Below are 23,583 nucleotides of genomic sequence, written 5' to 3'. Positions count from 1 at the left end.
CACGTGATTATTATTATTTTTTTGTGTGTGGAAACAGCATACATAAGTATAACCTATGCAAATTTCTTAAATAACAGTTTTTATAACAAATAAAAACAATATATTTTTCAGTGCAACTGTAAAATCTATACTTTTTAGCAAAAGATATTTGTTAAAAAGTATTCAACATTCTGGAGAAAGAAAAATCACTGCAATTAAATTGCTTTTATTTATAAGGCAATTTTTAAAGTGTTATAAAAATTTTCATACAACAATATCGTATATTGTTTTGTACAAAAATATTTTTAAGATCGGAAAAACATAACACTTTTACTTAAATTTTATTAATTCAAATTTCAAAAAAAAACACCTTGCATACTTTTACTCCTTAAGGCATATTTGAACCAAATTCGGTAATTGTAGGTCTAACGATCTATCCAGTGGAGCGCTAACATACATGCACAGACATACGCACGTACGCACGCACCGCACCTACACACACATGGATTACAATTACTTTTATTATCAGAAGAGATAAAAATGGTTCCCATTTTTTGTTTCTATTTTTGGCGAGTCTGGGTTCTTTTAAGGAGTATAAATAAAATTTCAACAAATGTTTCTTACAACATTATTAATATAGTCAAAAATAAATGCAAAACAGTTTAGACACATAATGATTTTATTCAGCAAATGTTCATAAATATAATTTAATTTGTTAAAACTAATTTAGTTAAGGGGACCGAACTGGTCGAATGGTAAGGACTCAACTTCAGAATCAAAGCATGCCAAACCAAAAGCGCCCTTCTCTACCTTGTATGTTCGCCAATCCGAGCTCCATGAGTTAAAACATCTCTTCTTAGCAAGGCGCGGGAGCTTGGAGAAAGGGGCGTCAGTCAATGCGTCGCTTTCTTAATTTGACCGGGGCTCAAAATTATGAATTCCGTACCAAAATAAGCTGTGCTGCTTCAAAAAGAGGCATTAATACAACGAAACGTTTAATTACAAGTAGCCATCAAAAGCGATTTTTTTTTAAAGAATTGTGTTCAATTTTTCCTAATTTAGCTATTTTATATAGTTATACGAGTGTTTGGTGAAGAACTCATTTTTTAGAATTTAAAAGTCTGTACTATTGGCTGGCAACTTTCAGTACTTTTAATGCATCACTTTTATAGTTAGCAAATGGCATATACAAAACAAATTAAAATATAAAATTTAAATAAGAGAGAAAAATCCTAACAATACTTATTAAAAATCGTTTGGACACATTACTATTCTTAATTCACTATAAATCTTTTTCTTTTCTTTATCACAATCAATTGTTTCACGAAGTGGTGAACAGAAAAAATCACGATCACTCACATTCTCTAATATGAAGATATATGAAAATGAATGCAACATTATATTCATCAAATTTTAACAAAATTTTACCAGAAGTTCAACAACAGAAAAATAAAATCATTTCTAATCATTTCTATTTCGGTCTTAGCTACACACGTGAAATTTTCCGGATTTTTTGGAAAATAATAAATTAGAATTGCTAATTAAATCAGCTTCCGTAGTAAAAGGCACGGACAACGTAAATCATTCGAGTTCTCTATTCCCCTATAAATAGTAAAGTGTTTTATCTATTAATAATTATGTCATAACAATTAATTAAATAATTATACCAAATTTCATGAAGTTATAGCTTTATTTTCTCGTCTCAGCTAGTTTCAATTGATTTTAATCTTCCCCTCAACTTACAAATTATAATAGCTATTTCCAATTATGATGTGGAGGTGCTCGTGACCACTTTGTCTTACTATGGAACTCTGAAACAATAAGACATTGCCGTTGCCGTTTCTTTCATATATATTATATTTCTCATAATATTGAAATATTCTAAGATCGAAAGTTTGAGAATATGTCATGATTCATTGCTGTCTGAGAATTTAAGATTCAACTATTAATTTTTTTAAAAAATATTTATTTCAGTGCAAAAAAAGTGCAAAATGCCCTAAACATACGCATGTAATATTAGTTGAGTAATAGCAAAATAAAAACAATGAGTTATTTCAGAAAATGCATTTTTTTATGAGGATGCTTTAAAGAGAAAAGAATTGGAAAGATTCAAGTTAATCCACGTTCAAACACAGGAACTTATTATTCAAAAATTAGTTGTTCAGGTTCTTTTACTTAACTATAAATAAGTTTAATGTGGGCGAAGCCATCATTACTTTTCCTCTATGAATAAAAGATGGTTTTTAAAGTAACAAGGAACACCTGGACTTTCATGAGTAACACTAATTTTAACCTTATTCTTGTAACAAAGAAATCATAGTTTGAAATCTACGCCGTTAAAAGTATCGTTCATTTTATATTTATGATTATAGGCGAAATGGGTTAAAACTGCATTTTCAAAAATAGAACATTAGCAGTTGACCTAGTACCTCGCACCTCTCTTTTACTTTTTCGTATTCTTTTTTAATGAGGTTTAATATTTCCTATTCTTACTATTATTAACTATTACAAGAGAAAGATACAATCTTTTTTTAGTAATGATATCTGATAAGAATCATAAAACAACAAATACAATCTTTGAAAGGAATTTTCATCTATTTCTTTTGCATCAATTTTTATCGTAACAGTATGTTATGATACCGATACTTTGAGGAAAAAAAAAAAAGAAAGAAAGAACTTAATATCGTAATAAGAAATAACTTAAGTTATTTAATATTTATTATATAACTTAATTACGTTATTATAATAATCTAAAATACTTATAATAACTTAATTAAGATATATATTAATCGCTGAAAACTAGAAAATAATGAATATAAAAACATTTTGCAAAAAACTTGATTTATCATTAGACTAAAATGTAGAACACGATTATAGATGTTTTATCAAAGCACGATGAAAAATAAAAATAGATACTTTTATTTAAATTTAATCGAATGAATGGATTTTGTTCAAAAATTTAATATCCTCTCACATGAATTATTTTCTTTAAAATAATTAGACTTTTTTGTCCATTCAACCAAATATCTTAAGTTCATTAATTTTTTTAATAAAAAATAAGCTTATTATTTATATATTTATTTATCGGTCTGTAAATATGAAAGTAGGCCCTGAATTAAGAAAACCTCTGCCCAGAAATAAGCAGTTAATCCAAATAAATGCAAACTAAAATTTTTCCATTTCTGCATGAGTTTGCGTGATTTAAAAGACAAGTCACATAAAATGATAAAATTAAAACAACCAAATCAAAAAAAAAAAAAAAAAATTAAAATTAAAATTTCCGACCTTTTAGACCTAAAAATCTATACCTTCTACCGCGGATCAGTGGAGAATATCTTTGATATCATCAGGAAAACAGTGAATTAAAAATCAAAAATAAATTTTGATCCTTATTGTTTTAAATAAAAGAGACATGTTAAAACAATGATAAAAAAATCTAAAAAATATTACAAAATTTAAGATAAGAAAAGTTTTTTTTTTAATATTTTTTTTTTATTTTCTCAAAATACCTTAAATTATATTAGAGGTGTAAAACATTTTTTTTAGAACAGCAATGGTTTGTTCTCATTGGGGGTATACAAATTTATTTCTAGAATCTTTATTACTGGCAAATACATACAAAAACTACTCCAAAACAACACAAAATATTAAGCCAAAATCTTCTAGCGTTAAATTTTAAAATTCAGTCTTCGAGAGGCCTAGAATCAGCATTATGACCTAAATTATTCAAATTCTTTAGATAAGGGCATGGTAGATTTATCTGGGCCTCGTAGACAGGAAGACAAACACTTCCTTTTGTAAGCTTATATTAAAAAGTAGAATTTTAAAATCACGCAAGAATTTGAATTTAAATCGCTCTCGAACTCTTAAGTCACGCAGGAATCCGCGTCTTTTGAACATTTCTCCTTTAATGGATTATAAAAAATGATCAAAATAACGGAAATGCGTTTCCACAACTGAGAAAAGTGCATATGTAACATGGAATGCATCTATTGTAAAAATGAACAAGTAATAATATAAAGTAGGGCGACAAGATTTAAAATGCAAGATCTCCTTTGAAATAAAGTTGAAAATAAGGCTTATAAATATTTCAAAAAACGTATAATATCAACAATAATAATGAATATTGTAAATAATATCCACTGAAACTTTTGCTTTGTGGTTAGGAGGAAATATGTAGAAAAAAATAATTATTTAAAGATTAGTTTTCAGGAAAATGCGAAATAGGGGGGGGGGGATTAGATGACAAGCCAGTAAAAAAAAGAAAGATAATTTCTACTGTTTTCTTGAAATCCAATGCAGTAATTCCTTCCGTTAATTCTAATCTTTATCATTTGCTTCCGTCTTTCTTTTCTTTACTCACTTTTATTTAGCTCGACTTACTTCAATATAAAGATGGAATTTCGTTATGGATTTTTCGTTTATTTCCTGAAGGAATACAGTTGTGAAATTTTATACACATGTGTGTTTTCGATGAAAATGCACGATTTTCATATTTTAAGAACTAGACTATCAACTAATTGATTAATTTAATCTAAATTTTATTCCAAACGAATAGCGCTACTTGTTAACAAAGTTTGAAAAATTAAGTTACTATAACATGTTAATGAAGGATTATATATTAATATCTAAAAAGTAGAAAATAAAAAAAATGATAGCTTTTCTTTCAGTGTGCTAATAAATATTCCTTTTAGATATTGCGTTTGATAAATCTATTAACATTGAAACCATTTAAGTTAATTTAACAAACAGTCTTTCTGTATATTTAATTAGCTTTTTCTGAGTTTGTGGCGAGTATCAGGTTAAAACTAACTAATTGGGAAAGAATATTGAAAGAAGAAATATTACCTAGCAGAAATTCCATCTTTATATAGGTTAGAAAACGGTTTGGTTTTATCACAGATTGTTGATCTTATTTTCAACAGGTATTATATGATGCAAACGATTTCTGGGTAAAACCAACAATTGCATTTTTATCAACTGTGAAAAACACTTGAAACACACTAACACACTTGAAAAACGTTTCGCCATTTTGTTTCTGGTTTTAAATCATTAATAATTTGTTTCTAACATTGGGATTATTTCAAAACTAACCACTTTAGCGACCAGTTAATTCTCTAGGAATTATGACTATTGTATACTTCCAAATAAATTTTAATGCATAATTTGATATCGTGGCTTTTTTAATAAAATATTTTAAAATTTCAAACAGTTAATGTATGTTTAAACCATACTATTACAATAGCCTTGAACTTTGCTCTTTTCATTTCGGACATAAATGTTCCTCTTGGTGTAAAATTACATTACGTCTTTGCCCATGGCATGTGACACTTAACTGCAAATTGAAAACATAAACTTCACCGTCTGATTCGTCATACTAAATATCTAATTGATAATATCAAAATGGCTACTACTTAATAAAAAAATTATTACTTCCAATTAACAACAGTTCGTAGGATTAAAATCTGCAGAAAAATAGAATTAAAAAATCATTAAGTTAATCCATTAAAAATCCTTCAGTAATTCATACTAATTTGAATAGATTAAATTTTCCAATATACTGAAATTTTTAGAGAACTTTATAACAGAAATTTACTTTAATGTGCACCTTGAGTTTTAGCTTGTTGCTTTGTTGCCAATACAGTAAACCGAAAATTCGCAATTTAATTTCGTGAATAACTCTTCGACAATTGCATCTCTCAATTGTTTATATTAGCAATCTTACGCTGTTTTTGTATGGTCGATTTAGCATCTGTCATTGACAATATGAAGGAGCACATTAAAATCGATTTCAATTGAATATGAAAAAATAAATAAAATCTGTATTATTTGGTTTCAAAAAATTGAATTAAATATTTATACCACAGTTTGAATTTTATTGCAAAAATGAAAATTGCAGGCTGTTTATTTTTTTAATAAGTTATTTATTTCTTAATTTTTAGTTTCTTTATTATTACTTCTGATTTTAATATAATTTCTTTGCTAGTTTTAAAATTATTTATTCCAAAAAAATTATAGAATTATTCTCTTTTAATTTTCACATTAAAAAAAATCAGTTTTTTTTTTGTTTGTTTTTTTTGGTGATAGTACAATGTCTTCTCGCATCTTTTTCTTTCCTCGGGTTTTTGGAAAACATTTTTTTCTCCAGAAATGTTGTTAACCTTTTTTATCTTATTTTTAGCCTTCTTTACATAAATTACTGTACTATAGTAATTTAAAATTTTTCTATTAGCTCTTTATTGTTTTATTTTCAACAAAAGTCCAGTAAATCGAAATTAGTGCAAAGAATTAAGAATTAAAAAAAAATTTAAAAAAATTTTAATCAAAAATAATTAACAAAATAATTTTCTCTTTAATTCAAATTACTTTTCCCAGATATTTTCCATATTCATGTCAAAAATATGGAATAAATTAATTTTTATAATGCTTACCAAAAATGCAGTAACACATTATAAGAATTAATTCCAGGGCACAGCACGATTTTTTCCACCTCAAGTCATAATCAGTGGCTTTCCAAGTATAAACGTTGTCGGGCATATTACTATTTTTCTGCCTTTTTCTCATATTTATCTTTGAAAAGCATTAACACATTAACGCTTTGTTTCCTTGGCACCCCCTCAGATTGGCGGCCAGGGCATCTATATTCCATTACTTGTCTGTCGCTATGTGACTGCTACTATATATTTAAAACTAGCAATATCCGTAGCAATATCTTATATCCTTATATCCGTGGCAATATCCGTAGAATTTATATTATTATATCCGTATCCCACTGCATAATTCTTGGAGAATTAATTCTCATTCGATTCTTACCAAATTAAGAATAGAAAGATACGCGATTCCTTAAGTCAATAATAGTCAAGATGAGAAGTAATATTTAGATTCTTTTCAGTATCATTAATCTTTTATGGGAAATAATTTAATTCATCGGAACAGTAATTAATTTAAAAATCAATAAAACGATATTTCCACTGTTATTGCTTTAAATTGGAGGTAACTGTCTCAGCTATTACATATTTTTTTTAAAAAAATAGCGAAATAAGAACGTTGGCAGGAATTTTAGTTTTGATTTTTAAAGGTTATCGGATAAAGAGATTTATACCGAAAATTTCTTACTATTTATTGCACGCTCAAAAAATTTATTCCATGGGATGATACACCTTTTTTTCTTTTGTACAATTATTAGAATCGATAATGTGACGAAATATGTGTGAAATATCACATAAAATAATTCACAATGTTAAAAAAAAATTCTACATTAAATTTTAAACTCCTGATTTCAAGATTCATTCAGTCACCCTCACGATTATTTTGCGATGATTCGCAAAATATGATGTAAACTTTTTATTTGATACATATAGATAAAAAAAATATTGGCATAAAGTTTGGGTTTAAAATAATTTTTAAACAATTTTTCATTTTGAAGTGAAGCATAAAATAGCATAGCTTTTCAACAAGACTATGAAGAGAAAGATGAGATGATTTTCTTCTACCTTCATTAAGTACCTGTGTGTGTGTACAGATCGGCTTATGTTTCAAACAAAGCAAGCTCTGTGAGAGACCATTTTTATGTCGTGCGTGACATTTTTTTCTTGTAAGGAAAAACAAACAATGCGAAAAAAAATGGCTTTTCGGTGTGGCACTAAGTACTTAATCACATTGTGTAACCTGGATATGAAAATAGTTATTTAACTTCCTAGTGGAATGGCCATTTGCTTCGTTCTTATATTCTCGTTACTTTATTTTTCCTCCTCCAAGGTTGCAATATGGCATAAACCGGAAATTGCCGGTCACGTCTCTTAAGCGAATACTAAGATGGGTCTATTGCTGACTTTTTCTTACATTTTTGGAGTTCTTTGGGGTTTCTATACTTAATCATTTTGCGTTTAAGGAGCTATTAAATATTTTATAGGAATTAAAGCTAATTTGTTCAAATATGTTAAGTTTAAAATATTTTTTTAATTAATTCAAATATTAAACAGATTTTTTTTTAAAAATTGAGTAATAGTGAAATTGCTTGAATTATTTACCATTTTATAAAATATATTCCAGAAAGCAATTCCAGAAAGGGCTTTCAAATTAAATAATAAAAATTTAATTAATAAAAGGTTTTTAGTTTATACTTTCATTTTTTAAGCAGCAAAATATTATTTTTATTTTTTAAGCAACAGAACATTGTTTTTATTTTTTAAGCAACAGAATATTATTTTTATTTTAAATATTTTCTAATTTTAATCATTAATTATAACCTAATATATAAAAATGAATTTTTATTTTGTATTTATGCGCTGCAGTACCATTTGTTCGATTGCGATAAAACTTCGCCAACTTATTGCTGTGAACCTAGAAAATCCATGTTTTCCATATGGTCAGGTGGATGTTGGGTGCTCATGAGTCGGACAGCGAAGAAATTTATTTGTTTTTGCTGAAGACGGAAAAACAAACAAACAAACAAAAAATACTGTCCACCTTAAAGCACTTGAATAATAAAGTCAAAAAAAGTAGAATAAATATTATTTATATTTCTTCTTTATATATCATTCAATATCAATTAATGTATTCAATCGACAAGAAAATAAAAATCCCTCTTTCTATTATTCCTAATTAAACAAAATAGATCTTTCAAATTTCAAACGATATTCAAAATTATTTAATTAATTATAAGCCGGGTACCACCTAGTTCTTTATAATATTAGGAATAAGAATAATATCAATAAAAACATGAATTTTATGCTTTAAATATAGCAGTTTAATTATTATATCTAAACGAAATTAATTCCTCGATTTGTAAAAAGATAGAATAATTCTGATGTTTTTGTAAAATTAAAATAAAAAATAAATAAAAACAGTTTTAATTAAAATAAATGTATTCGGAACTTTAATTAATTACTCTTTCTAAATAACAGAAATATTTTAATTCTTTTCATTGATTTTTTTTTAATCTGAAGATATGTAAAGAAATATTTAATCATTATATTTGCTTTAATTTTTTTGAAAAACTGATTTTTTTACTAATTGGCATAATTAAATTTAGCTAAACTAACTCAACTAATTTTTAAAAAAATCAGTTTGTTGTCATTTTTTTTAATTTTAAAATCTCGATTCGCTAAACAACTTGAAATTGTTTTTATTTGATACAAAGAATTGTTTGTTTAACTTGCCTACGCACATTTCACTCTTTACAAGAGACTTTTTCCATAACGAGTTTTTGATGAGCTCTTCCACTTCGCTACCCACAGCGAAGTTACATTTCTTCAGTAACCACGGTAGGTTAATAGCCTCAACTTTAAAGAAGTCCTATATTTAAAATATTAAATTTTCCGCATATAACAGAAATGACATTCAGAATATTTATTTTTAACTCACTTCATGCAATCCGTACAGATGGGAATGAACACATTCAATACTCACTTCATCGGAAAGATTCGAAATAATGTCAAGAATCGAGCTTAAAGTAGGAGTTTTGAATTGATTCAACAGTCAAATTGTATTCTGTTCAAGAACAACAGGTATAAGGTGAATGTCTTATTTAACTGTTCTGAAAAAAATATTTAAAGATTGAATGATATTTGTTAGCAATTTCCCAGATAAAAAAATATTTATTGATTTTTGAAAAGGATGATATTGAAGTCATAGTTCTTAATATTTTTTACTGTTATTAATGATCTCTATGTAGTAAGATTTTGGCAGTTACATAGCCGAATGAAAGGGACTTTTAAAATTAGCTTTAATTTTATTTTATCGTAAGGCATAACAGACACAAAAACAAGAGACCTAATTCGCACCAGAAGACTAGAGCACAAATGCCAGGATTTTTCACTTTACTGATTTTATTATGAGATTCGGATAGGGGTTTAATTGGCACCTGTCGACTCAAGTAAAGGGAATCTTAGATACCTTTGAAATACCTGCATAGGCGCAATGCATTTTTATCTCTTCGCTCGTGGTGTGAAAAAAAGAAATAAATGGAGCACCTGTTGGCAATAATTAAATAAAAAAGTGGAATTTGGATCAGGAAATAAGAAAAAATTTTAAAATAAATTGACATAGGTTAATTTAAGATGAAAGTAATTGGAAATTAATTAGGATTTAAATTAAATTAAGATATGTCATTACACCTATATGTTTATTCTTTAACTTACAGATATCATTAGTACATTAAAGAATTATACAGATTTAAAATATTTTGAATTTTGCTAATCATTTATAAGGCTTAGAGTTATTAATTTTATATCGTAATATTTGTATCACCAAGTGCAAAAAAAAATGTTTCTTTAAATTATATAAGAATTTTATCAGTACCATAAAAAAATGTGAATAAAAAAAGATTTAACAATAAAAAATTTTTGAATGTTTTATTTTTAGGAAATTTAAAACTAAAAACATATAGTAATATTAAGAATCAATATCAGCAATCTTTTTGCAAATCTAGAGATTAGCTGTTTAGAATATTTTTCCATGTATTCAATTTGAAATTATGTTTAATTTCAGTTTGTTTGATTGACTTTTAGATTCTCGAATACTTTCACAAACACATTTAACTATTTTTTTTTTCCTTTTGCATTTTCCCTTTTCTTACTTATCCATTTTTATATTTTTGCTCCTAGAAGGCCAATTCTCCCTCACCAACTCAGATTATCTCGAATAAAGTGTTAGTGCGAAGCAAATACCATGAAACTAGAGTAATATTACTATTTTACAGATGCAGTTATCAATCAATGTGCCCTATACCTCTGATAATAAACTTATGTATAAAATACAATACGATAATAACGGTATAATATAGGCTTATGGGACTTAGTCAATCAGAACATGGATCCTCTGCAACCGCCTCTTCTTTATTCTTTTTGAAAATTTTAATTCAGACGAAAAGCATAAGTGACAAATGTTTATCTAGATATACTTGTTACAACAACGCAAGAGTTTTATCACCGATTTCTCAACTTAAAAAAGGAATTTTAAGTTGAGAAATTTTACTCATACGTTCCTCCTTTTGTACTTTTTATAGTTTCCCCAATTTAATTACCAAATGCCGAAAAGAATCGTCACAGCCGAATTTGTGCGATATCTGAGAGTAAAATCTATGCAGATGGGTAAAAGAATTGACACGTGACAATATGCTCTTAATTTGTGTTCATTTTACTATGCCATAAGCATAATAAAAAAAAGGTTATTATGTTATTATCTATGTGCATTTCGTAGCACTCAATATATTAATTCATGATATATTCATAATATTCACGATTAAGAATATTTAAGGTATCCGAATATGTTGAAATGGTCAATTTTCGCCAAAAATGACATTTTTTTTTTAAAAAAAATTCTTTTATTGGATAGACTAGTCTGAGATATCCAAAACAGGTTTACTTTTATCTCTACGTTAATTAGAAGTGTTAATATTTTCGTAATGATCGGTAAACCGGAAGTGGACATTTAAATAACCGGAAGCACTGATTTAAATTGCTACAAACATGTTAAAAGCTTTTATAAACACAAATTTAGTTTTAAATACGGAATATTTTCTGCACTGCAAAATGAAAAATGCCAATGAGAGTTTTAACGGTGTTTTGTGGAAATGTGTACCTAAAGATATCTTTGTTGAGCTCCGAACTCTCAGATCAGGGTCATTTATGTCTGTAATACATTTTAACGGAGGTTTTATAGCATTACTGAATGTTCTTAAGGTTTTTGGAGTGCATAATAGTGCAAATGCAGTTAGAGCATTTGCTGAGCTCGCCAAAAACAGAATATACGAATCTAGGCGGCATTCACTGCCAAACACAAAAATTGCTAGAAAAAAAATGATTAAAAAAGGGAAATCATTAAATGTCGAGGAGGAAGAAGGTATAAGCTATAAATGTTTTGAATTTTAAGTATGTATACACATAATTTATTATTAAAACATGTTAGTGTATACTATAAATGCATTTTTCTCAAAATTAATTTATTATTTTTTGCTCACTTCAAATCAAATAATTCAAAATATAATTATCATATTACTATGAAATTTGGTGGACTTTGTCTTTATACTATGTTCTAGGGAATTCACTAAAAGAATTTAGATTCAGGAAATATTTTTTAATTTATGACCTATTGCTTGAACATTAACATCATAAATTTACTAAAAATTTTATGATAAATTCTTCGACTGGTTCTAAAATTTTTATTTATTATTATAACCATACGATTGTACTTCATTCCTTAGAGAAAACTATATAGTTTATTTTGGTATAAATTTTGTTCGGATGAGAGTAATTGTTTTTGGTGTAACCAATTTGAATTTTTTAAAGAATTTACTTAAATTTATGCTATTTAATGTCACTTTTCAAAAGGTTTTAGTGTTTATTTCAAATATTGACATCCTATTACTAATCTTGAATGGTCTTAAATCCAGAAATATGGCTAAAGTATGTCTACACCATGTTTTTATAAAAAAAGTGCCCCGAACGTGCTCGGATACCTTAAAACTAATGAAAAAATTATTCACGAACATGAAGTACACTTATTTATTGATAAATATTATCATCGTGTATTACTCTTACTTGAAATGGACTGGACAAAATCCAAATTAATGTTTCTATTCAATTAAGAAAATTTATAGTCAAAAAAGTTCTTTTTGAATTTGATATGCCGCCACTCATTTAAAGAATAAAGAGGATTAAAACATTGCACTTTTAAAGGATGCAATTTAAATGCAAACTGATTTAGTTTGGAATATAAAAGAATCTCTAGCTATAAAAAAAATGGAAATACCTAAATTTTGCCTTTAATACATATAAAATACACATATATAGATTATTGATCTTTAAAACCAACAGAATTAAAACTTTTACTGAATGCAATATGCTCAGTAAAGGATTTAATGGAACGTAAATTTTCCTGTTTAATATGTTCTAACAAACAATTCTGTTTTTTTTGTATATTATTTACTTAAGAAATTATATCCAATCACACGTTCACTTTTTTAAACATTCACTTTTTCAAAAGAGATGCTTGGCATCAAACAAACTGTAAGCTGAACTTGAAAACATGTTTCGAAAAACGGATAATAGTTCAAACAATCATCTGTCAAAAGTTTTACAACTTATAATGGTAAATATGGATGATTACTTAGAAATTAAAATCCTTTTTTGATCACATATTTCAAAAATTATTCTTTAATGAAACAAAAAATAATATAAAATATCATTTTTACGTGTGTTTTACTCCTTCCGGTATTGCTTTATTTGTGAAGAATTTGACCCTCAACTAAAGTATAAATAAAAAAATGAAATTTTTAAAAGTACGTACTGCATTCAAGAAATGAACATTGCATTCTTAGTGGTCTAGATTCAATTTATAATAAAAAAGATTAATAATAAACCGTAATTTCTTTGTTCAACTGCTTTAAAGAAATAAACAACCAACGACCTTTCGATAGGCAGCGAAGTGTTAAGATAAATCTATCGCCATCGCATCAGAAGAGTTATGGGAAATGGCAGTTCGGAAAAAAATCGGTCTATTTCGAATATATTGGCCATTATCTTTTGAAGAACAATGAGTCTCATAATGAAATTCTTTATAATGAGCGTTTTATTTTATTATTTTTTAATAACTATAAACAAGATATAAAGGTCAAAAGGATATTTCAAACTCGTTTTCATTATTTTCTATCAACCGGAAAAATAGTTGTAAATTGATGCATTGCAAGATCGAAATTTTAATTGCATCGGAATTAAAAATTCTATACCTATTATTTATTTTATCTATCCGTTATAATACAATAATGAATTTTTATTTGCTATACTCAATAAGAGTTAGTATTTACTTGCTCGCCATTATAAAAATTAGTACTGATAAAATCTTTTACCTGAAAAGAATTTTGTTTCATAGATATTTTTATTTATTATATATTAATGATCTTAATGGCAATTTATTTCATAACCTTTCCCTTAAATATATTAAACACTTGAACCAGAGGAAAGTGGGGAATCTAACTCTTTAACTGAATAAAGAAAAGGTTATGTTAGTCCCTTCACGAAAAGTTCTTGAAGTCAATCAAAAATACAATTTTAAAAGGAAAACTTCCCATTTTTTTGCACAGATTTAAAAATATTTGATTTCTAAAATCTTATTCAAGCAAAAAGACAGTTGTGTATTTTTATGGTTTCTACTTTTTCGGGGCTTCGCTATTTTCACTACGAGTACTGTTGCGAAACATAATGGATTTTTAGCTTTCTTTCAAAGTTTAAAATTTCATTAGATTTCAGTTTATTGTAGCATTTTATATAAGTAGAATAGCTAAAGTGTTTGTATATTTATTTATGTATTTTCCAACAAAAGGGAGAAGGGTAAAAATTATATATATATATATATATAATTCTAATTTCAATTTAGTTAATTTCCAAGATTTTATCTTAATTTAGCCCATTGTAACTTCATTCTAAAATATTCTCTTATTTCGTGATCCAATTCCACTTTCGGTTTAATTAATCACTTTGCAAAAATAACGCGCCATCAGTACTTCGTATCAAATCATAATGATACTTTTGCACTTATTAGAGGTCAAAACACGTATTCCATCGGGGCGTGGCCGGAAATCCTATGTTATATAAGACTAGTGATCATTTGTTTCGCGCTCTTCTTACTTCTGCTTTTGTGTCGCGCGCTGCGTCTGCTTGTAAATAAATTGCTTTCCCGAGATGTATATTAAAGAGAATTAAAAATACAACATCTCGTCTATGTCTTCAAACCTGCACTCTGCTTCAACCAACAAAATAATGTTATATATATATATATATATATATATATATATATATATATATATATATATATATATATATATATATATATATATATCAATTAGATAAAGTATTTCTGCAATAGGGCTATTGAAAATTCCGAATATTTTCTAAGCTCTCCAAAGGGAGGGGTCTTATTATTTCCTCGTATATGAAGTATACAAATATAAAGTATTATAATCATAAAAAAAAAAAAAAAATGGAACTCAAAATTTTGCTGAATCTCCATCTTTTAGACCTTCCAGAGTCCGAAATGTATAGTTTGGTATTATAACATGTTTATCTGTTTGTGAACACGACAGTTCAAAAATGATTTAAGCCAACAGTTGAAATTCCGTTTAAGGTCTTTACGCCAAAGCTCTATCGAATTTTAAGCGAAATCAATTCAGTGAAAGTGTGTTTTTACGGCTATCCGAATACAAATGAATACGATATCTACAAAACGTATAGGAGTAGGTAAATAAAATTTGATACACATATTCAGCACCTACATCAAATTTATATTTTTATTTTATCAAATTTATGCTTGCATTTTCTTATCAAATTTTAAATAAAATCTATGAAAGAGTTGCCCATCTGTTGCACGGTATGTTCTCATTACTATAAATGCAACGTCTTACAATAAAATATGTGTCTTCTTTTACTGTAATTATTGTTTTATGTCAAATTTTGATTTCAATTGATCGAAAGAAAAACATCTAAAATGCAAATTTGATTTTGGTGAACTTCTGAATTAACTACATTCCAGAAAGTAATCTTCAAACATTACTCGGCAGATTCCTTAAAAATGCAAGATTCACACCGAAGATAAATATTTTGCAGCTGATATTCGCCAATGCCATGGAAGGAATTCGTGACCTTATCCAAAGATCATAATTTTATACGGAGGGGGAGGAATAATATATTTATGAAAGAATATGCTGAAAGGTTTTACGAGGACCACTCCCACTGGTTATCCTGATTCAGTTTTAGGTTACATAATTAAGCATCTATATTCGAAATATTTGGTTAAGTTCATTTTTGTTAACATCTCATTTTAAAGCAACACCAGGCCTATGTTGGAACGAGTCTCACAATTTTAAAACGCGATCAGATGACCACATCTGAGCTAGTACCTCCTTTCCATACTTTCACACCACACCAGCCGAAGCATATTTGATTCTCGTAGATTTGACGCGCATCTGGTCAATTCCCACATAGGCTCTCCGGTGGAATCGGATTCGAACCTTAAGACCCTAAAGCCTCGAGGTAATCAGGTCACCGTCGCCTAAGAAAGATTTGGAGTTACTGTATTATAATAAAGACGTATAAACATTTATACAAAAAATTTCTATATAACTTTTCCTAGACTAAAAAGATGTCTTGTTAAAAGAATTCATATTTTTTTTTTCATGTTGATATATGAAAAAATTGGACATAGACGTAAAATAAAAACGGAATTCGTAAAAGTTGTTTAAAACTGCCTACTGTAGATAATGATCAAGAGAACATAGGAACAACCAAAAACTGTGTAATTCCTTATAACAACATTTACGAGTCTAAAAATGTTATTCACTCTGTTTCTTTTTCTATATCCTTCTATCACAAACAGGTTTTTTTTTAGAAACAGTTTATCAGATTTTCGGATAGTGATGGTTGATTTGCTTTAAATTCGTTTCGTCCTGGGATGACTGAATTTAACAACGCTGCATACGATAGTACTTCAATGAAGCAAATGGCGTTTCGTCTGATGCTAATGATATCTATATAATCTCTTCTACCTCCCACGGACTAGGACTGCAAAAGAGAATATTATTGTAAAAGATTGTGATCTAGAAGAGGGGAAAAATGGAACTCAATCATGAAAGAAAGCTACTTTGAATAATTATACTTCTAAAGAGTTATTTTTAAACAAATTAGAAAAAGATATCTGATTATTATGAAATAAGACTTACTAATGCGTTTTGCACGAGAAAATTGCCTTTTGTTTCACTGTTATTTCCGGTTATTTTTAAATTTTTAACTATTGTGCTAAGAAAATAGGACAGAAAACCAGCGACACTCAATAAAACATCTGAAAGTAAGGCTCATGCGAATAATAAATAACTAATAAATACAGTACAATCTTAGTAATCCGGTTTATGTCAAATGAAAGGACTGCTTGATAAATTGAAATTAATCTAGAAAAACACATTTTAAACATAAAACCTATATTTATTGCCAAAATACTGCAAAATCTACCTAATTACTATAGTAAATATAGAAATTATATAGATTAATAAAAGATTACACTATAGAAAATATATATTAAATACAGTACACTTGCGAGTACCCGGCCTAATGTGGCGGAAGGGTAGAACGGATAATAAAAGAGCCGAATAAACCGGAATTCTATGAATTCATTTCTTTGCATGCCAAAACCAGAAGACAAGGTTTTTATACCAAACGTATTACGTACTTTCTCACTTCTTATTGAGTGCTAAGCTCTCCATTTATTTCAAGCCACATAGAATGAAAACGCGGCCGCGGGCTGGTGAATCATAGAAGCAATTGACAGTAACGTGACGAGTTAAAATAGTAGAAGACTGATATTAGTAGCATATATAAACTACCAGTTCGCTGTAATGGTAGTCAGTATATAAGTTTATATACTGCATTGGACGTTTCAAGAATTTATTAGAAAATAGGTAAATTAAAGGATATAAAGTGATCATATTTTAACATAAATTCTGCTTAACTTAAATACTGGAAACCTAAGCAAAACGTTAAAGTAAGTCGTAGACCCGATTCTTAAAAAAATTGACTCAAGCTGATTTTATTTTTCACTGATAAATGATACACAGATATGAAAAGATAACCCTAAGATAAGAGTATAAGAGTCAAAACTTACAGTTTTTAGTTTTCGAAAAAGTTCTTAATAGATGACCGCTTCTGCAATGCCTTGCCTTCCTCACTGAATTACGATAAAAGAAAACTAGGCCGGATTGTCGCGAACCGAATACTGTATAATTTAAACCTATTTTTTATGTTTATGTAAGACTAGCCGCCTTTGGCGACCAGCCGGTTCGCCAATCTTAATGTTCGTTAAAATTTTAATAATTAAATATTTTATGCAATTCCAACTTTAATAGATTCTTCAGCAAAATATTTTAAAACTTCAAATTTTGATAGTCATATAATTCACTCATAATATTATAAAGGCCTTCAGTCATAACGTGATATGTATCTCTCTAATTTTCTGTTACCCCTCATAGAATTTATGCTTTAAATTAAAATGTAAAGGATTAATCTGCAATCTAATATATAAAATTCTCGTGTCACAGTTTTCGTTGCCATACTCCTCCGTAACGGCTTGACCGATTTTGATGAAATTTTTTGTGCTTATCCGGTATCTATGAGAATCGGCCAACATCTATTTTTCATCCCCCTAAATGTTAGGGGTAGTCCATTATTAATTAAAAACTAACTTTCCCGCCAAAAAAATCTTTCATTTTTCCCAACGCCAACTTTTCCGCCAAAAAAATCTTCCATTTTCCCCATCGCCAAATAAGTAAGGCATCAGTTGTTTTTTTCTCCCAACAGTAATTAGGCTAGGGTTAACATTTTTCGACGGATTATTTCAAACGATTCTGTTTATTTTCTTAATGTTTTATGCATTTAAAATTAAACATTGTTAATTAATCCATGTTTCACATTCATTCTGAAGTACTTTTGAATTAAAATAACACAGAATAAAGGAAATTAAAAATGTCTAATCTGCATAGCGTTACCCCAACTGGCGTAGAAAAATTTACGCATTTGCGTTGACGTAACTGGCGAAGAAAATCCACGCATGCGCATTGTTCTGATTGTTGGCATGACAACCAACGGACGATTTAAATTATTTTTAGGTTAGTTGCATGCTTTTGTAAGTAAAATGTATTTATGTTAGTTATATATTTTTTGTATATGCTTATAGTTTTAAGTACATCGTTTTTTAAGTAGATTTTTTTAAACCTGTTTTCGACCGATTATTTTAAACGATTCATTTTATTTTCTTAGTGTTTGATGCATTTAAAATTAAACATTGTTAATGAATCGATCTGTTCATGATGAATCTGAGAAATTTTTGTTGACAAATTCTTGAGATATTACATAAATTAAGAAAGATATTCTTTAGTGACCATAAAGTTTAAACGCGCAGTGACTCTATTATCAGTAATCATATTATTAAAAAAAATGCTTTGTTTCAGTAAAAAATATTATATTAATTGCAGATTAATCATTTACACTGTAATTTAAAGCATAATTTCTACGAGGGGTAACAGAAAATTAGAGAGATATATATCACGCAATAACTGAAGGCCTTTATAATATTATGAGTGAATTATATGACTATCAAAATTTGAAGTTTTAAAATATTTTGCTGAAGAATCTATTAAAGTTGGAATTGCGTAAAATGTTTAATGGTACGACCGAAGTTTTATCCCCTGCTTGGCGAAATTTTTAAAAATCGCAAACAACGGCCTTGCGAAATGTTCAAAAGCAAAGAAGCAGATGTTCAATTATAGTGCATAATAAAGATTGCCAGCTTTGGTGCGTTATCGCAACTTGGCGAAGAAGGGGGTTAAACTCCGGTTAAACCTATTTAATTATTAAAATTTAAACGAACATTAAGATTGGCGAACCGGCTGGTCGCCAAAGGCGGCTAGTTAATATAATAATATTTTTTACTGAAACAAAGCATTTTTTTAATAATATGATTACTGATAATAGAGTCACTGAGCGTTTAAACTTTATGGGCACTAAAGAATATCTTTCTTAATTTATATAATATATCAAGAATTTGTCAACAAAATTTTCTCAGATTCATCATGAACGGATCGATTCATTAACAATGTTTCATTTTAAATGCATCAAACACTAAGAAAATAAAATGAATCGTTTAAAATAATCGGTCGAAAAGAGGTTTAAAAAAACTACTTAAAAAACGATGTACTTAAAACTATAAGCATATACAAAAAATATATAACTAACATAAATACAATTTACTTACAAAAGCATACAACTAACCTAAAAGTAATTTAAATCGTCCGTTGATAATGTTTGCCATGCCAACAATCAGAACACAGTGCGCATGCGTGAATTTTCTTCGCCTTTTACGTTAACGCAAATGCGTGAATTTTTCTACTCCAGTTGGGGTAACGCTATGCAGATTATACAGTTTTAATTTCCTTTATTCTGTGTTATTTTAATTCAAAAGTACTTCAGAATGAATCTGAAACATGGATTAATTAACAATGTTTAATTTTAAATGCATAAAACATTAAGAAAATAAACAGAATCGTTTGAAATAATCCGCCGAAAAATCTTAACCCTAGCCTGTTGGGAGAAAAAAAGAACTAAAGCCTAAATCATTTGGCGTTGGGGAAAATGGAAGATTATTTTGGCTGAAAAGTTAGCGGTGGGGAAAATGGAAGATTTTTTTAGCGGGAAAGTTAGTTTTTAATTAATAATTAAAATTCTAATTAAAATTTCAAAAAAAGGGACCCCAGGTGCACATCCCCGACCTCTAAGGTATACATGTATCAAATTTGGTAGCTGTATGTCAAATGACCTGGCCTGTAGAGCGCCAACACACACACACACACACACACACACATTGATCTTTATTATAAGTACTAGTCGCCTTTGGCGACCAGCCAGTTCGATAATCTTAATGTTCGTTAAAATTTTAATAATTAAATATTTTATGCAATTTCTACTTTAATAGCTTCTTCATCAAAATATTTTAAAACTTCAAATTTTGATTATCATATAATTCATTCATAATATTATAAAGGCCTTCAGTCATAACGTAATATGTATCTCTCTCATTTTCTGTTAGCACCCGTAGAATTTAGGCTTTAAATTAAAGTGGAAAAGATTTATCTTCAATTAATATAATAATATTTTTTACTGAAACAAAGCATTTTTTTATAATCTGATTACTGAAAATAGAGTCACTCAGCGTTTAAACTTTATGGGCACTAAATAATATCTTTTTTAATTTATGTAATATCTCAAGAGTTGGTCAACAAAATTTTCTTAGATTCATTATGAGCAGATCGAATAATTAACAATGTTTAAATTTAAATGCATCAAACACTAAGAAAATAAAACGAATCGTTTAAAATAAACGGTTGAAAACAGGTTTTTAAAAAACTACTTAAAAAACGATGTACTTAAAACTATAAGCATATACAAAAAATATATAACTAACATAAATACAATTTACTTACAAAAGCATGCAACTAACCCAAAAATAATTTAAATCATCCATTGATAACGTTGTCATGGCAACAATCAGAACAGAATGCGCATGCGTGAATTTTCTTCGCCGGTTACGTAACGCAAATACGTGATTTTTTCTACGCCAGTTCGGGTAACGCTATGCGGATTAGAAATTTTTAATTTCCTTTATTCTGTTTTATTTTAATTCAAAATTACTTCAGAATGAATCTGAAAGATTGATTCATTAACAATGTTTAATTTTAAATGCATCAAACATTAAGAAAATAAACAGAACCGATTGAAATAATCCGCCGAAAAATTTTAACCCTAGCCTCATTACTGTTGGGAGAAAAGAAAAAACTGAAGCCTTTCTCGTTTGGCGCTGGGGATAATGGAAGATTTTTTTGGCGGGAAAGTTAGTTTTTAATTAATAATTAAAATTCTAATTAAAAATTCGAAAAAAGAAACCCCAGGTGCACATTCCCAACCTCCAAGGTATACATGTATCAAATTTGGTAGCTGTATGTCAAACGGTCTGGCCTGTAGAGCGCCAACACACACACACACACACACACACATACACACACACACACACACACACACACACACATTGAGCTTTATTATAAGTATAGATTACTGAAATTAATTATGTTGTGACTTGTTTTACTCTTAATGCTATCCAATCATCTGTATAGAATTATAGGGGGGGGGGAGAGGGTTGGTCATTGCTGGATTACTGTAAATTCTTGCATAAAAAAAATAAGAAAATCCCAAAGAAGTATTAGCCAATCCATAACGTTCTCTTCACCCGATATACTTATAATGGGGGTGGAATAGTATAGGGAAGTAAGCAGCAAAGATTCAAAAATCAATCATGATAGTTCACAAGCATGAGTATTCCTCGCTGATGAACGATATGACGATCGTGATGTATGTGTTTCGTAACATAATGAAAAAAGTGAATACATGTTTTCAATGACTTCTTTTTTACCGATTAGATCCAAAATTTCGCACGGATTCATCATTTTAGTCATAAACATAGCAGATTTTCTTTATATAATTTGTTGCCTTTTTTTTTTAGTTGATGCGCTCACAGATAGGCGAATACAAAATGAACTGTTGGTTCCTTTAGCATATTCAGCTCAAAAGTTAATATACATCTAAAATTTTGATGATAAATCTGTATACCAAATTCCATTCATATAGCTGTTTGCGTTTTTGAGTTATTGTGATCATATAGCTGTTGCGGATAGACAGATTAGACAGACTTCTCTTTGACGGATTTCGTCCACATTTTTATAGAAATCTACAAATTTGAGAGCCAAGAAAACATACCATCTAGCTCCGTGCATTTTTGAGTTATTGTGTTCAAAGCGAGAACTGGACTTCTTGTGTACAGCTGACCATCCAGCCATCACTGAACGAAGCAGTATCGAAAAGAAATGCGTTATCTGAGCTCACAGAGGTCTGAAAAGTAAAAATTTGTCAGAATCTAAAGCCAAAATATTTTTATGATTTCATAATTTCTCTTTCTTTTTTTTAGGTAAGATTAATTAAAAATGACACCTGTGACAAATTTTTAAATATTTATGATCTAAAATAACACTCATTCCTTTGTAATACACTCTTTATTTATTCATTCATCACTGCTTCATTTTATTTTACCAACCGCAGGTAGCTTAACCTATCTAAACGAAAAAGGAAAGAAAAAAAATGAAATTTATCAATGAAGAAAGTTATTAATAAGCATTTCTTTATCAAATACAAATATGATTAAAATTATTTTAAGGATTAATTACTTTAAATTATTCATTAGTTAATTTTAGAACCTTAAAAATGTATTCGATGCTATACTCGATATCAGGGAGAGACGTGCGTAACTTCTCAGCCAATCAGAAGTCAACCTCATTCGCCAAAGTCAATATAGAAAGTTGATTTAGAGTGAGTGGTCATATTATAATAGAAGAGGAATTACAAAATAAACGATATCTATTCTAGTAACGTCATGTCAAAAAAAAAATATTGTGATGCTGTTTTAATTGCCTATACAATAGAATAAAATAAAAATAATAAATTTCTTAAATTTATTAGCAAGTGATATTTTTAATCTGCCTTTAAAGTCATTTTTTTTACTTCTCTGCATTTGTAATAAAGATCAATGTGTTTCTGCTGGCGTCCTGTAGATCAGACTAATTGACCCAGAGTTACTAAATTTGGCCCATTCATTTATCTTCCAAATATATTTTTGAAATTTTAATTAATTAATTAAATTTTGACGTTATTTTGCCATAACTTTTAAAAATGTAACAATCTTTTTATGCTAACAAGTCTTATGCAAGAGCAAAATGAGTGACGAGAGTTTTCTTTGCAATTCATGCTAAGAGTACAAATTAAATAAATAATAAAAAATACACACTGTAAGGTAGTAATTCTGAAAATCGCGATCAAATAAATGCGCTTTTTATGTGCTCTAATATTAACACCAATATGTACAAAGTGTGTTTTCTTATTAAAATAAACTAGTTCTAATCGCTTAGGTCTAAAAATTTACTGTACAATTCGGTTTTTCGTTCATTGTACCGATATTTTCGGA

General features: G+C 28.3%; 1 protein-coding gene across 3 annotated transcripts in view; it reads left to right on the top strand.

Annotated features, from left to right (window-relative positions):
• The window catches only part of LOC129979068 (alkylglycerol monooxygenase-like), a 105,399-nt gene that overhangs the window by 51,945 nt on the left and 29,871 nt on the right, over window positions 1-23,583 (top strand). The window lies entirely within an intron of this gene.

The sequence above is a fragment of the Argiope bruennichi genome, chromosome 1, assembly GCF_947563725.1.
Source record: "Argiope bruennichi chromosome 1, qqArgBrue1.1, whole genome shotgun sequence".
Lineage (NCBI taxonomy): Eukaryota > Metazoa > Arthropoda > Arachnida > Araneae > Araneidae > Argiope > Argiope bruennichi.
The sequence above is the reverse complement of the archived record's forward strand: the minus strand, read 5'-3'. Positions and strand labels throughout refer to the sequence as shown.